Source organism: Eretmochelys imbricata, chromosome 2 (assembly GCF_965152235.1).
Source record: "Eretmochelys imbricata isolate rEreImb1 chromosome 2, rEreImb1.hap1, whole genome shotgun sequence".
NCBI classification, from domain to species: domain Eukaryota; kingdom Metazoa; phylum Chordata; order Testudines; family Cheloniidae; genus Eretmochelys; species Eretmochelys imbricata.
The window spans coordinates 113,399,734-113,416,119 of NC_135573.1; positions in this window are offsets into that span (position 1 = coordinate 113,399,734).

Here is a 16,386-nt window from a genome sequence, read left to right on the forward strand (position 1 = left end):
GTGAATACTCCCATTGCATCAAATGCTTTAATAAGGTCCTCATATTACCTATAGTTCATTGCCCTCATCCATTGATTTTGTAATTAGATTTTTTTTAATTCAGTTTGGGCTAGAATTATTTGTTCTTTATAAACCTATCCATTCCCCTGCCCACAAACATCATCTCCACTAAATAGACTGAGTTTAAGCCAGCTAGTCTTCATCAAGGAACCTAACTCATTTAAGTACCAGAATAGCAAGGATACTGCAAAATCTGGGTTCGATGTGAAAAAGGAATGATATTGCATGCCAAAATACCCTACAATCCCCGCGAGTAGCTACATATTCACAGTGAGCAGGGATGACGGTGATGAGATGGAACTGCACAGGATGTTACTCATGAGAGTCCTGGGGCAGAATGAGCAATGGCCTGACACAGCCCCCTCTGGGTCCTCCTATGAATGGAGCCACTGTAAAGCCATCCCTTCCAGGCCCCACAGATGATTCAATGGCACCTCATGCTCATCCCTCTGAAAGGGAAGTGAAAGATCAAATACAGTTGTCATGGACATCTGATGTATGTCCATTGCCAGAAGGAGACTATCAACCAAAAGTAGCAGGGCAGTCTCAGATTTTGAAACTTCCAAGACAAACACACTGGACACCCGATGAACTCCAGCCACAGTCAGCAGCTTTCAGGTGCTGAATTTAATTACGGTGACTGACAGTTATATAGTGCAATGCAACCAGAAAGATCTCAAAGTGCTATGGTCAGATTGCAGCTCTTAAACCCATGGTCACGCTGCAGGGGGGAAGGCTGGACAACCATGCTGCAGCAGGAGCTCTTGGAGGAATTCTGGCTGGTTCACCCAGAATTCCTGTAGGGGCTTGCATACCAGAGCTGTGCCGCCCTTTGAAAGGATGAAGTATATGCTTCTCTTCAAGCTGGGCCAGGTTTGTTGGTTGGTGGGGAGGGGTTTTACCTTCCTCAATTTTGATAGACTAGGGTTGTGTGGTTAGCACAAACAAAAAAGGGTGCTATGGTGCCTCATGGAATTGTGCCTTGGTTAATTATGAGCTTGTGGGCAGTTCCATGTACCCTCCTCCCTTGAATAACTATGCAAGGCTAGGCCCAGTCTAGCCCTGTATACAGCACTCCCCACTGAAATACAGCCATCTCGGAGGTGAGAAATGGCCGCTGCCTAACAGTGCACAGTAACACTACACATCAGTTGAGGGCAGGAAATAAGAAATGCCTTTTCCAACTGAGACTATCATGGCAATTTTAGGTCGACAGTACATAACAGATAGATCAGCCAAGCTGGAAATCGGCCCCATCACTGGAGTTTAAACAACAGTTTTAGCCTTTGGAAGTTTTTCACAGAATGACAGATTTCAAGAGTTTACTTTAGTCAGGGCTTACATAATCAATTGCACAGATTGTGTATAGGAGATGGTTGCCATGTTGCTAACCTCTAATATTATCGGAGATTCATCCCCATTACAGAGGCCTAAAACTTAGGTTGACTTAGTTACATTGCTCAAGTCTGTGACCTAATTCCTGCTGCAGATGCAGCTAGGATGACTGAAGAATTCTTCCATCAACCTAGCTACCGCCTCTCAGAGAGGTGGATTACCTACATTGACCCTAAAACCCCTTCCACTGATGCAGGAAGCATCTACACTGTAGCGGCACAGCTGCAGGGCCGTAATTATGCATCTGTCGCTGCTGTAGTGTAGACATGCCATGAGAGATTAGCAGGGCTGAATTGTCACAGGAAGCTCTCTCTCACTCTAGAATACTCAGTTTATCATGTGAACACTTTCCCTTTAAACAAAATTTTCTTTTTAAAAAAATTATGGATTTCCTCCCCCCCCACAAACTTTCTTTTTTAAGAGGAGGATTAGTTGCTCTTGATGTGACCCACGTCCTCTTTATCTGTGCTTCTGTTGTTCTCCTAAGTAATCTGAAGTGCTTTCTACATGGCCCAATTCTCTGCTGTGTTGCCCCTTGGGTTGTCTTTTAAACCTATACAAAGTGGGTCTGAGTCTCATTTACATTAATGGCACTTTCCATCATTCTTTCAGCGTACAGTGCCTTAAAGTGAGTGTAAATTACAGTTAAGAACATAAGAATGGCTGTGCTGGGTCAGACCAAAGGTCCATCTAGCCCAGTATCCTGTCTTCCAAAAGAGGCCAGTGCCAGGTACCCCAGAGGGAATGAACAGAACAGGTAATCATCAAAAAGAAAAGGAGTACTTGTGGCACCTTAGAGACTAACCAATTTATTTGAGCATGAGCTTTCGTGAGCTACAGCTCACTTCATCAGATGCATACCGTGGAAACTGCAGCAGACTTTATATACACACAGAGAATATGAAACAATACCTCCTCCCACCCCACTGTCCTGCTGGTAATAGCTTATCTAAAGTGATCATCAAGTTGGGCCATTTCCAGCACAAATCCAGGTTTTCTCACCCTCCACCCCCCCACACAAATTCACTCTCCTGCTGGAGAGTGCCCATCCAAAGTGACAACTCTCTACACAATGTGCATGATAATCAAGTTGGGCCATTTCCTGCACAAATCCAGGTTCTATCACTCCCTCACCCCCCTCCCTAAAACTACACACACAAACTCACTATCCTGCTATTATTATTATTAATAGATAAGCTATTACCAGCAGGACAGTGGGGTGGGAGGAGGTATTGTTTCATATTCTCTGTGTGTATATAAAGTCTGCTGCAGTTTCCACAGTATGCATCCGATGAAGCGAGCTGTAGCTCACGAAAGCTCATGCTCAAATAAATTGGTTAGTCTCTAAGGTGCCACAAGTACTCCTTTTCTTTTTGCGAATACAGACTAACACGGCTGTTACTCTGAAACCTGTCATTATGCAAGGTAATCATCAAGTGATTCATCCCCTGTCGCTCATTCCCAGCTTCTGGCAAACAGAGGCTAGGGACACCATTCCTGCCCATCCTGGCTAATAGCCATTGATGGACCTATTCTCCATGAATTTATCTAGTTCTTTTTTTGAACCCTGTTATGATCTACCCTTTACAGTGGTAAAGCCTCCCAAATCAAAATAGAAGCATTTTACACCCACTTTACATTCCCTTTATGCAGTTGTAAAGTGCTATACAAGGTGCAAGGCAGTGGAGAATCAGGCCCACAGGCTAGATTCTCCACTGACTATAACCTTGTTGAATAGCATGGCCAGTGCGGAACAGCCCTTAAGACAGAAGAGTTGGCCATGGAAGGATTACCTCAGGGTAGAGGAAATTTTTGGAGATCATAGAGTTAGTGTAGTATTCCCTTCACCATCCCTGTGACTGGCATACGGGGAAATGGTCAGCACATCACCATACGCAGCTGACCTGCTTGCTGTATCGGGACTGTTTGCAGTTGGTACCATTGGAACAGTCCTTGGGGCCACAGGCAACTAGCACAAGTCTTCAGGCTGCTCCAGTTTATGTCAGGACACTGGCATGGTACACAGCTCACCTAGGATTGGCGAAGCATAAAGATGTCTTAAAGCCACTTTTGCCTCCCTCCTTAGACCCCTGAATTGCTCTGTGCACTACTTTGTTGCAGCCAAGGACCTGGGACACAGTGTTTAGCAACTCCATGGTTGGAAAACACAAAAATTGCATACAGAATCCACATTTTAACCCAACATTGGTTCCTCTCATTTTTAATAGTAGATCTTCATAAATGTACAGTCAGATTGCAAATTGGCACCTTTATTTTATTCATCTTAACACAGGTCTGTGATATTGCTGAACAGTCTGAAAGCTGTATGTTGAGGTGGAGAGTTGTTAAAAAAAATTATTTTGAAGTATGGAATAACTATGCCGCAAGTAGGCACGAGTAGTGATAAGCGCACCTATTAGAGTACTTTATATGTTATGCTCCTTCCCAGCAGGAAGATCACTGAGAGCACTAGATACTGCTTACAAGTGGTTGGATCTTTTTGCTATATTTTCTTCATGTGAATCAGGAAATGATCAAGGGCACAAGAATCTAATTATAGCCTGATCAAAATGATAGATTCATACATTCCAAGGCTTAAAGGGACCGCTGTGATAATCTAGTCTGACCTCCTGTAAAACACGGGCAATAGACCTTCCCCAATATAATTCCTAGAGCAGATCTTTTTGAAAAACATCCAGTCTTGAAGAAAAATCTCCAATCTTCAGCTAGCAAGCAGGATACTTGGTTAATGTTTCCACAGGGCCCAGGTCCTAACCCCTGGTCTGGCTGCTTTGAGCTGTTCTGGTTTAAAACTGGCCAGATGAGCAATCTCCTGTCATGAGGATGTGGGAGGAGTATAACTCTGCTCCAACAGTCCCAGGCTGGTGTAGTCAGCCCAGAGTCTGCTTTAAATTACACCAGGGAGAGTGCCAGTATAGATCCGGGCCCTAGGATCAGGGAGTACTTTTTTTCTGCTCAGTTCATAGAGGGCACAACGGAGAATCTGGGCCTATGTATTTAAGAGACACTAAGCAACACAGAATGCACTCTAAGTGATACACAATGGATATATGTATGTGTCTTCCTACTTACACTAATGTTGAGATAAATAAGGCGTTAAATAAAAACAAAACATTGAAATCAATGGTGTTGCACTGGTGTAAAACAGGAGTCAAGCAGCAGTGAATTAATCACAACTAAAACATGTTACACAATGATTTGATTAAAAGGAGCATTCCACTTAATTTGAGACAGCAAACATGGATCAGCACAGACAGTTTTTCACAATATCATTCGGCCAACAGTCATTCAGCCAACAGTCCAGAGCAGCTGTTAACATTTAAATTGTCAAACCAGAAGGTTCTTCGTGTCTCTTATATGCCTAAGGAAATATTCAATCTGAGGTCTGCTTGATAAACTCAGCATGAGTTTGGCCTTCATATGGATTGGGGTTTTTGCCTTTGAGCAGTTTCTGAGTACGATAAAGAAAATATAATGAAAAGATACAAAACCAAACCAAAACCAAACAAACAAAAAAAACCACCTCTACCTATGTTAAAAGAATATTATTAAGGCTGTGAAACCAAGCACTCAAAGTTAGGAAATGCCAGAATTAAAGTTGCCTGAGTAACTTAATTTGGCTCCCTTGTGTGTCAAAATCCAGTCATTTAATTATATTATCACGATACTATTTTTTTCACAAGCTCTCCTAACTCATTCAGTGCACAAGATGGATAGTTCTCTCTGAATAAGCAGCTATTCAAAATTTTGTTTTCTCCTTATTGTTCAATGTGTGGTCCTGGGCCTTATTTACTGTATGCTATTCAAACCCTGGTATGAAGACAGGAATATTAATTTCCTAAAGGGCTTCTCTGTGGCACTCATAACTATAATATCAAAAATATTAATGAATTTATCTGAACAACACTCCTGTGAGATGAGGGGACATTATCCTCATTTTACAGATGGGGAACTGAGGCACAGAGAGATTAAAGTAATAAATTTCCACTAATTTTGGTGCCCAAGTTGAGACACCTAGGACCTCATTTTTCAGAGTATTTAGCATTAAAATAGCATTTTATATGTTCAAAGTAAAGCTCCCATGGACTTAAATTGTAACTGTGAGTACTCAGCACTTCTGCAAATCAGATCCAGGGGTCTCAGATTGGGCACTCAGAAAATGAGGTACACAGAATTAGTGACCACCAATGAAAAGTCTGGTTTCAGTGATTTTCCCAGCATTGCATAGGAGCTCTGTGGCAGAGACAAGAATCAAAACTAATTTGCCAGGGCAGCATTTAATTAGTTTAACTCTGAGACCCTCCTTTCTCTTTCTTTCCTCATTCATTACACTACTGCCACTCCTCCCACATTGGTTCCTAGTCCCAGTCTCCTCCCCTCCTCCCAGCAAACTCAATGTACATTCCAACAAGCTCCCAGTCCCACCCACAATTTCCTTCACCAGCTCCCAGTCCAGCCTTCTCTCCCCACCAGTTCCAGATCTGATGCATTCAAATCAGACTTTGTGTTCCATGCTGCCTGGGTGTGAGCAGGCAAAGGAGACTCATTGAGAGCACCAGAGAGAAAGGTTCCCTGCTCTCAGTTCAGGTCTCTGGCCCTGTCCGAGCCTGGAGCAGCTGGAAGCAGCAATTACAGAGAAAGACTAGCTTCACCCCTATAGTCCTAGACTGGAACATGTGTATTCTAGTCACGTATAGGAGTTGTGAGGGGATGAAGCACATCAGTCACTTTGTGGGGATGGGTGTATGCTGAGTCTGATTAGCACTAGGAACTGTGAGAGGCTTGAGCATGCTCAGTGAGAATGGAATCTTCAGGGATTTTAGCTGCTAAAATCAAAGAAGTCTCTACTGAGCATGTGCAAACAGCAGTGTTTCAGAGTCTTGCAACTTGGTCAAATTTGAGCACATTTTCATGGGGATAGCAAAAGACGTAACCCTGACAAAAAGGACACTCCTTACTCCTAAGCCTGGGGACCCTTGAGCTTTTCAAAGAAAAGGTCACCAGAATTATTTAACATGAGCAAAATAATGTATTTTCCCTATCCTTGATCTTGGAAATGGTGCCCCCCCCAAAAAAACCCCAACAACAACCCCCCGCCCCCCTCCCCCCCAATACACCAAAAAAACAGAAAAACTGCCTGAGGCAGACACCTAGCACGGACACTCATCCTAAATGGTTGAAGTTTGGCAAAGTTATAAGTGACTGAAAACAGGATCTTCTAATGGAAAATGTCAGACAACCTTAACTCTAGGTGTCACCTGTAATAAAGAATATATTATTATGTATTTGTTAAGCACCAACAATATCCCCAGTCCTATACATTATAGAAGAAAACCGGATTTCTGCCCTAAGGGATTTATAATTTAATTAGACTTTAAACAATTATTGGCTTGAACTATTGCTTCAGCTTGGAGCAAGTGCTCAAGTTTATAAGTTAGTATATGCAAGAAAATGCTTTGTGAAATTTCACTCACAGGTTACTCTGAAAACTAATAATTTACCCTTGTGAAAAATGTTCATGACCTACTTTTCCTGTAGAAGTAGTTGTACTTGCAATGCTCCATAAATGAACTTGGTATACAAATGAATAACAGAATCTAGTAGACACCAAAATAAACCTTCTAAAGAGCCAAAGGACACATATAAAGAATTTAAATTTGAGATGGAAAATGCTGCCCAGGTTCCTAGTGACAAATCTCTTTCCCCATTCCTCTCTGGCTCCCCACAGCTGAGCTACAGGAACAGATCCATCGGCCCAGGAAAACAGAACAGAATATATGTTGGAAATCAGCAGCTTTTAACAAGTAGCTTATTTAGTGTCCTCATGGGAGCACACTTTGGATGTAGAATTAATAGGAGCTGATAGAAGATTGGTAACATCATTCACGTAAAATCTTGTGCAGAGTCATTTGCTTATACTCCACTTTCCAATTACCTCAAATCCATTGGGCCAAAGATAATGTCCCAGTTTTTTAAATTTAAAAATGTGTTTCCCCTCCACATAAAATCTGTTTTGCAATGATTCTCCTGATGGACAAAGCCCCTGTCCATTTATTATTTAGTTGACTCTGTGACAGATCTGGCAGTTTCCTTTATATCCTTGGGGAAACTTACTGAATTAAGACAGGTTTCAGAGTAACAGCCGTGTTAGTCTGTATTCGCAAAAAGAAAAGGAGTACTTGTGGCACCTTAGAGACTAACCAATTTATTTGAGCTGTAGCTCACGAAAGCTCATGCTCAAATAAATTGGTTAGTCTCTAAGGTGCCACAAGTACTCCTTTTCTTTTTACTGAATTAAGGTTAAGTATCTTTGGGGTCCATTGTTTTAAATGAATGGTTTATGTATTCTGCTTCATGGGGGAGGGCTACAACAGCTCCTCCAGGAACTAAAAGCAATGGATGGTGATTAAGACAAATCGGCCAGGTTGTAACCCTTCCGGAGTGGTACCATCTCCCGGAAAGACTCACATATACTAGTGCAAATAGGATTTTCCAGAGACCAACAGACAAAGAAAAAGCTTTTGGATAAATAGCCTGAGTTTAAATGGGCTCAGGGCCTTCTTTCTGATCCAGCAAATGGAAAGGATCTTCTGTCCCAGCAGGGCTCCAATCCTTGTGGAAGGGTTGGGAGGACGGACACCTTCTAGAGCCCAAGGCTGGAGTTGGGGTGACCTCTGGTAAGGTTTTTTTTAGCATGTGTGTAGGTTCTTTTATTGTTTTAAATAAATTTTCTCTGTAATGCTTTCCACCTTAAGAATGAATGGGCTTGCTTAGGAAGGGCTGTGTGGTTATTTATAACTGTTGGTCATTATGCAGTTTATAGCGTCGGGGGGGGGGGAAGCAAAGTGCAGATACAGCCTGGCTTGCTGGGGATATCACAGTGTAGACAGGGAACTGTGCAACCCAGTCAGGAGGGAGAGAGACACAGGTCTCTGCCCAAGAAGGGTGATGGCTGAGGAGCTGGGGGACTAGAGTAGGTGCCCTCAAAGGACCACACAGGGAGAATACAGATGCAGTTGCCATGAACTGTGACAACCTCCATCCATTAAATACCTCTTCCCCCGTTACTTCTTCCAAATCCACTATCTTGGTAACTCCCTTGTTAAGCCCCCACTGCTAATAACCCCATCATTACGCTGCTTGTTATTCCCTCTGCCCTCCTAACCATTCCCTGGCAAAGCAAATTGCTTGTGATATAAATATTCTTTCTTTCATCCATGTATGATCCAGTATGAAAGTTCCTCTTCAAATTCAGAGGGGGATATTCTTCTCTCAGTGCATTCACGTAGCTTCCATTAACACTAATGGGACTCCCAAGCATTGAATGAGAGAAGAATGTACCCCAGAGTATTTATAGAATCAGACTAGTGATATGAATTCTACAGAGTATTTCACTTTACTCGTCTGTTCATTTTTGATCCATTTCATATTTGAAACAAGCAATTAAGTGCATGTGTGATATTTGAAACAATAGGCTGAGTTTGCATACACTTGTCAATTATCACGGCTGGGCCTGGGTAGTGCTCTCACTAGGCTCTGGCCACACTGGGCAAAAAGAGATCACAATCACAACTAGAGCTGGGCAAATACATGACCCTGAACATTTGCTTTAATTTTCCAGTGAATTCACTTTGGCTGCCCATTTAGTGTTTCCTTTCTGGGAACATTCTATCACCAAGGTTGATTAGCATGAACATGTGCAGGAAGGATAAATTTATGTTACACATTGGTGTTTTTTTCCTTTCAGCTTCCAGGCTCACCTTTCCAGCTATGGGCTTTCCTCCTCTTAGGCTTCAGAGGAGAGATGGTCAGACTTGACAGTCACTGGGGCATGGCTCCTCCAATCAAGATTGCTTCCAAAGCTAAAAAATATTGCAAAAGAGTCTGAGATTAAGGACTGAGGGAAAGAATTAACTAGGACTCCTGTGTAATTCACCACAGAGCACAAAATGCCTACCAGTAAGGGATGCACTAAAGGAAATTCCCAACAAAAGCAAGAAGGAGTGGTCAGCCCGGAAGCCCAAAGAAAAAATATCTTTGCAAAATGTCCCAAGTTCCTATCCAGTACCTCCTCTGCCACCAAGTGCCACTCTCAAAATGTACCGCTTTCCCTAGTGCTTCCTCCCTGCATGCCCAATGAAACAAAGTGTCTCAATGGGGCGGGGAGGTGGTGGGTCATAGCTCTGCTCCTCCACCTTTGCTCTGGCCCAAAGAACTGGCTGGATGTGGACAGGGGACAAGGCTGCATTGTTCTAAAAAGCTGGTACAAGTTTGCACGCTCTTCTGCACACTGGGCAGTGGAGGAAGAGACGTGTGCCTCCTGAGGCCCACTCTTTCTCAGAGCTTTCATGAGCTGGCTAAGCTCCACATCACCCCAACACAAGCCTGTGCTTCAAGGACCTGATCTACAGAAATGCTGAGCACCTACAGCTCCTGCTGACTTCAGCTGGGATTGTGGATCCTCAGAACCTCTGAAAACTGGGCCCTTAATGGCACAATTTGGTTGTGAGAGTAAACACTTCCCAACTGTGGGTCTGAAACCTTTACATGTATTTCCAAGTGAGAATGCAGCCAACATTATGAGTTTCTCTAAGTTCCCTGCAAGCTGCGTGGCCGTGCAGCAGCCTATTTAGCGCTGCGCAAGCAGTTAAGGAACCTGCCTGGGGACCTACTGTGGCCAAGGGAGGGGCGCCCCTCCCCCAGCCCGCACCTAGCATGGCCCCTAACCTGCCAGGGTGTGGGGCACCCCTCCCCCGTCCCCAAGCGCGGCCCAGAACCAGCGGTGTCGCCCAGACCTGCTGGGGCGGCGCGGCCGGATGGGGCCCAGCCACGGTTGGGGTGGAGCAGCATGGCCCCAGGCACGGCCGGAGCAGCCCGACCCCAGCTGTGACCGGGGAGCCCAGACCTGCAGGGTGGTGAGGCCAGAGTGGCCCAGCTCCAGCCACAGCCGGGACAGCCCTCCCCCGACCCGGACGTGCTTGGGCTGGGGGAGGGGCACCTATCCTGCAGCCCCAACCCCAGAGCAGCCGCAGTGGGGAGAGGCACCCTTCCCCCCCAGCCCACGTGCTGTTGCTGCTGTGGGGAGAGAGAGCTGGGGGGAGTCCTTTCTCTCCACCGTAACCCCTTAGCTCCCTCCTGTACCCCAAACCTCTCATCCCTGGCCTCACTCCAGAGCCCTCACTTCCTGCACCCCAATCCTCTGTCCCAGACCTGAACCCTTCATCCATAACCCCACCCCAGATCCCACACCCGCAGCCAAAGGCCTCACACCCCTGCACCCCAACCCTCTGCCCCAGCCCAGAGCCTCCTCCCATACTCTGAACCCCTCGGCCGCACCCCCACCACATGAATTTTGTTATGTGCACTGATATGAAGGTGATGTGTCACACATCACCTCCATAATGGTGCACATAACAAAATTCATTCCCCACATGGATAGGAAAAATTAGAGGGAACACTGCTCCCCTGCAGCATTCGAACACTTTGGTTTAGTAGGTCCATGGTGGGGGTACTTGATCCTCTTCTATTAAATCAGAGGTAAAGTACAGTTTTATAGCTTAAAATTCAGACACTATAACTATTTCTAGAGCTGTATATGCGACGGAACATGTTTCCGTCACAGAACATTGATTCATCGAAATATTTTGCAGAGGTGGTTCAATTTTCATGCTGGTCCAGTGGCAACCTTTCTGGTTTCCTGCCAGCTTGTCTGCTGAGCTTCTCAGCAGCCTACCTGGTGGGCTGCTGAAATTCACAGGCTTCCAGGGTACTGGGTCTTCAGCAGCTCGTCTAGTGGGGAAGCTGAGAGCCCAGAAGTCCTGAGAGACCCTGCTCCCAAGCTCCTCTGCAGCTTGCCTGGTAAGCTACTGTAGAGGAGGGCTCCCAGCTCCTTCACAGCCACCAGGTGGGTTGATAGGGAGACTGGGAACACCAGCTTGTGGCTTGTCAATAGCTTGGACTTCCAAGGTCCATGGCTTCAAGGCAGCCAGCCATGCAGACCACCCTGGATTTGGGGACCCCAGTGCTTCCAGAGTCCATGGCTCTGTGCCAGTTAGCCAGGCAGACTGCCCCAGAGTTGAGGACTTCAGGGCTTTCCCTTTTGCAGAGTACTTCTAAATGTTTGGGTTTGTTCCAAATTGGAACAAAACCAAATTTCAAAATTCTGAAATTCTCCATGAAATGGAGCTACCTGTCTCCGCATATCTCTGCTTATCTGTGGACTGCATGTATTTCAGAGGGAACCTCCTAAAAGGCTGTTTCAGCTAGATTGTGCTGACCTATCACTCCAAGAACTACAATTAACTGCAAAATTAATGTTTTCAGATGGAAGGGAAATCTGAGAGGCAACATGGATTAGACACTGCATTGGGACTCAGAAAACATGGATTCTATTCCAAATTCTGCCATTAACCATCAAGGGCAAGTCACTTCACCTGTCTGTGCCTTTTTCTCCTTCTAGCCTCTTTGTCTGCCTTATCTAATTACGCTGTAAGTTCTTCAGGGCAGGAATGTCTCTTACTGTCCATTTGTACAGGCCCTAGGCTCCAATCTCAGTTGAGGCCCCTCGGTGCTACTGTAATACAAATAAATAAGAATAGTAATAAAATCATTTTAGATAAAGTGGTTTTACACTGAGTTTCAGAACATATTATTGCTTTGCATATTCCTTGCAGGAAGTGCCAGTAGCCAATTAGCAAATTAGTGGCCAGGATGACTGATTTGTTTAGACCACCATATTTTCAGCAGTAACATTTAAGTATCACATTTTAGAAGGGGGAAAAAGAGGTACAAGTTGAGGACAGAGGGAATATTGTACATGAAGGAATTTTACATAAAGTGGCTTTTTACAATAATTACATATCTTTATCTCCTTTAAACACATGCACATGGCTTCAGCTTCTACAGCAGTTGCCACACTTATCTACTGTGTATGAATGATAAGATACTTGACAGTAAGAATGGTTCCATTAATTCTATTCTTCAGTTAGTTTGGTAATCCATCTGATGCTCTGATCTGAACAAGTCAATTTTAGTACTATCTGCTGGTACATGAAAATGCAACAGAGTAATATTTCTGAAACAGAAAAGCTGTAAGTCATAAGCGAGCCATTACAAATTTACTTTAGTCATAAAAGATTATTATTTTAAACTATGTCCCATAAAGTACTGAAGGTTGGAGGCACTAGGCAATTTTAAATAGTTTTGCTTTTTCATTAATTTTTCTCTCTTTATTTTATTGGAAGGTATCTAGATATGAGTAGCCATATACCTACAATCAACATGTTTCAGAAACAGCACAGAATTTGAAGAGGAGACTTATGTATCTTCTTCCAGTGTTCATAAAAGTCCAAATCCTATTCTTAATTACATCTATATGTTTTTTTTTTCCTAGTCTGGATTCTGATAGCCATAGCTAGATATTATAAAATCAATCATTTCACTTATTTATTATTGTTAATTTATTTACTTCCAGTAGCAGCCACAACATGCTTGGCATTTTCCAAAGAGAAAAGCAGCCATGGTTCCTGTTCTAAGAAGTTCTCAGGAATCTAAGTCAGAATCCATTTATTGTAGCTGGTAATCCACAGGATATGAAGATTTCCAAAAACTGCTGCGTGTCTGGTAGTTTTAATTAAATGATCCACCAGTGCGCTAGATTCCTTAAAACTGATCTGGTCTGTCATCCAGCCAAGCACAATATTCTAGACTCTATAATAACTTTAACCTCAGTCATTTTATAGATATACATTAATATAATATTCCCCCAAATGTGTACAGAGCTACATATGACCAACATGGAAAGATGGGAGTGTCACAGATATGGCAATTTCCTGTAATATCCTTGGATTACAATATCCTTTATTGTATTATGTTCGTGTATTATTGTGGGCCTGGATTGTATGTAACATCTGTAGGGGGGAGATGTGATAGATGTGAGGCCTAGGAGTTCAAAGACTATACTGAAAATGTGGCTGACAAGTATGGACAATAAACAGTAAGTGGATTTCTTGGGGAATACTAGGGAGAGGCTAATGCAAATTCCCCAACTCCAGTTATGCAAAAACCCAGCCTTTTGAAGCTATGCCCTGAGCAGAGGGTTATTGTTGTCTACTGATCACCTGTTATGGAAGGCCAAGCTCAAAGGCCCACTTTGTATAAAGAAACAGCTGACCTACCCAGCCTTTGTCCTGGTTCTCGATCTAAAATGTATATGAACTTGTAACCATGGGGAAAACCCAGATGTGGGCTTTGAAAGACTGAAACCTATCAGAGCTCTAGGTTGGATTGGGGGGCAGGGTGACCTCTTTTAAGCTTTTTAGCATGCATGGAGGCACTTTTTTATTTTCATGTTTTCTCTGCAATGCTTTTACCTTAAGAATAAATGTGCTTGCTTAGAAGAAACTGTGTGGTAACTTGTAACCGCAGGCAATACACTGGTCATAATCTTTGGAGAGAAAGCAAAGCTCAGACTCCTGTCTGTTTAGGCAGTCTGGGGATATCACAGTGTAAATCAGGGAGCTGTGCAGCCTTAAAATCCCCCATCAGAAGGGAGTGAGACATAGGTCTCTGCTCAGGAGAGACGATGGCTGGGAGCCAGAAATATTTAAGTGGGTGCCCTTGAGGGACCACAGAGGGGGGAACATGGGTGCAGTTGCCCTAAACTGTGACAAGGAGTACCTAGTTCTTTACATGCTCCCTAGCAAACAAACTTAAGTCCCAACCCTGCAAGCTACTCAATGTGGGGAGATCCTAGCACCTGTGCAGGACCCCACTGAAGTCAGTAGGGCTGTACATGGGAACAGAAGTCTACCTGCATGGAGAATGTTGCAGAACTGGGGCCTAAATCCTACCACTTACTGAGGCATAGTTCTTTCTATGGTAAATCATCCGACTGACTTAATTAGAATTGCACATGCTAATACATATTATCACGATCAGACTTTTTGGGATAAAGACTGAAGCTATTAGATAAAAGGAAAAATCCATGTTGTACAATGTAACCAAGAATTATTTTCCCTTATTAGAAACAGAAATTCTATGTGAATTTGACCATGTGTAATTCAAATCTGTACTTTTAAAAACCTATTTTGCTTCCACATTCTAAACTTCCACTTGTGATTCTGTGGGTGTGTTGGGGGAAAGAAAGATGGTGGGAACAGTTAATTCTCCTTTATCCTCAATAAATATGTTTCTTAAACCCCTGCATTTGTTACATGCAGACGCTTTCCTCTTACCGGCTACAGTCTGGCAATATCTATATGTTTACATCTCAGTTATCATCTTTCCACATGTAATTTGTTTTCAAAATAGGTAATCTTTGGAGCAATAGTTAACTTCCAGCAAGTTACTTGATCACATTTAGCTCACAGATGCTTTGTAAGCTCTGTAAGCTCTTCAGGAAAGAGTCTCCCTTTTATTTTTGTATTGTACAGTCTGGAGCACGTTGTTGAAAACTAGAAGCCCTAGCTGTAGAATTCAACCACTCCTTTGGATTAAAGGCAAGAATATCCATAAAGACAGAAGCAGTAATTAACATACCGAGCTCATTTAAAATTAATTAACATACTGAGCTCAATTTAATTCGATGTAACTTGTTCTTTCATACCAGATACCCTTTTGTTCTTTTCCTCTTTAGCTGACGGGGGAGTGCATGGGAATTTCCAAGAGAATAGTAGCTTACCAGAGAAGCAGCAAGGTGACATTTCTTTGGGGAGTGGTGGGTGGCTGAACATGAAGCAATAGCCTGTGATCTATCCAGAGAGTTGGTTGATGAGCTGCTTCACAGGCTTAGTTTAGGAGCTCTGCGTGGGAACTGGAAAAGCAGCTCAAATTTTTCAGTGAGTGCAAACCAAAGGGCAGGATAGATTTTTATAACAGCAACAGCAAACAGGAGGCAGCAAACTGGAAATTCCTGCTGGAATTCAAGAAGGGAGAAAGAATATGAAGTCAAGACCCTGAACAAATAAAGAGCCAGTTTTTCTCAGCTATGCAAGTCTAGCTCTGGAGTAACCTCAGTGAAGTCAATGGTGTTACTCCAGAATTATACCAGTGGAAGTGTGAACAGAATCCATTCCAACAGGGGATTTAGAAGGATCAAGGAAGAGAAATTTGTAGGCAGGAGTAAGAAGCATGCTCTATTTATCTCGCTTGCATGGGAGCATAGGAATAAAAACAAACAAAATCCGTTAAAAAAAAATAAAGCTTAGTTACCTTTTTTACACATCTGGGGCTGTTTATAGCTACTGCAGTCCTGGAAAATAGGTCATTAGATTACTACTCATAGGCAGAGTTCAGCAATGCCTTTAGGAGTGTGTATGCCTACATGGTTCAAATATTTTATGTGGGGTTTGGGGAGAATTCTTGGTTTCCCTTATACTTAATTTGTCTCAAGCACAGACCAGTAACATGCCTGATGTTCTTAACTCTCCTGGTAACGACTGCCTGGAATTAGACAGCAGTCTTTTAATCATGTAAAATTAGCCTAAGGAATTTTACTAGATTAAATCATATCTCCTTGTGCTGCAGTAGGAGTCCCTTAATGCTATGGTATTGTGGCTACCAAGATCCTGGAGACGTTATGTGCTCTGTACTTTAATGGCAATTGCCAAGTGGAGAAGTTATGTATGCCAGGAGTCTTCGCCTCATCATTACCATGTGTACTGTAGCAGTGTCAAGAGGCCCTAACCAACTGGAACTCTGTTATGCACACACACATCATAAAGAGACTTTCTCTGTCCTGACAAGCTTACAGACAAGACAGAAAAAAAACATGGAAGGGCGGGGGGAAAAGCGGTGAAGTGATTTGCCCATGGTCACAAAGCAAATCAGGGGAATAAAATCCAGGTCTCTTAAATTCCACTGAAGCCTCTGTGTCTGGGCTACTTTAACTCGCATCCTTTTACACCTTCT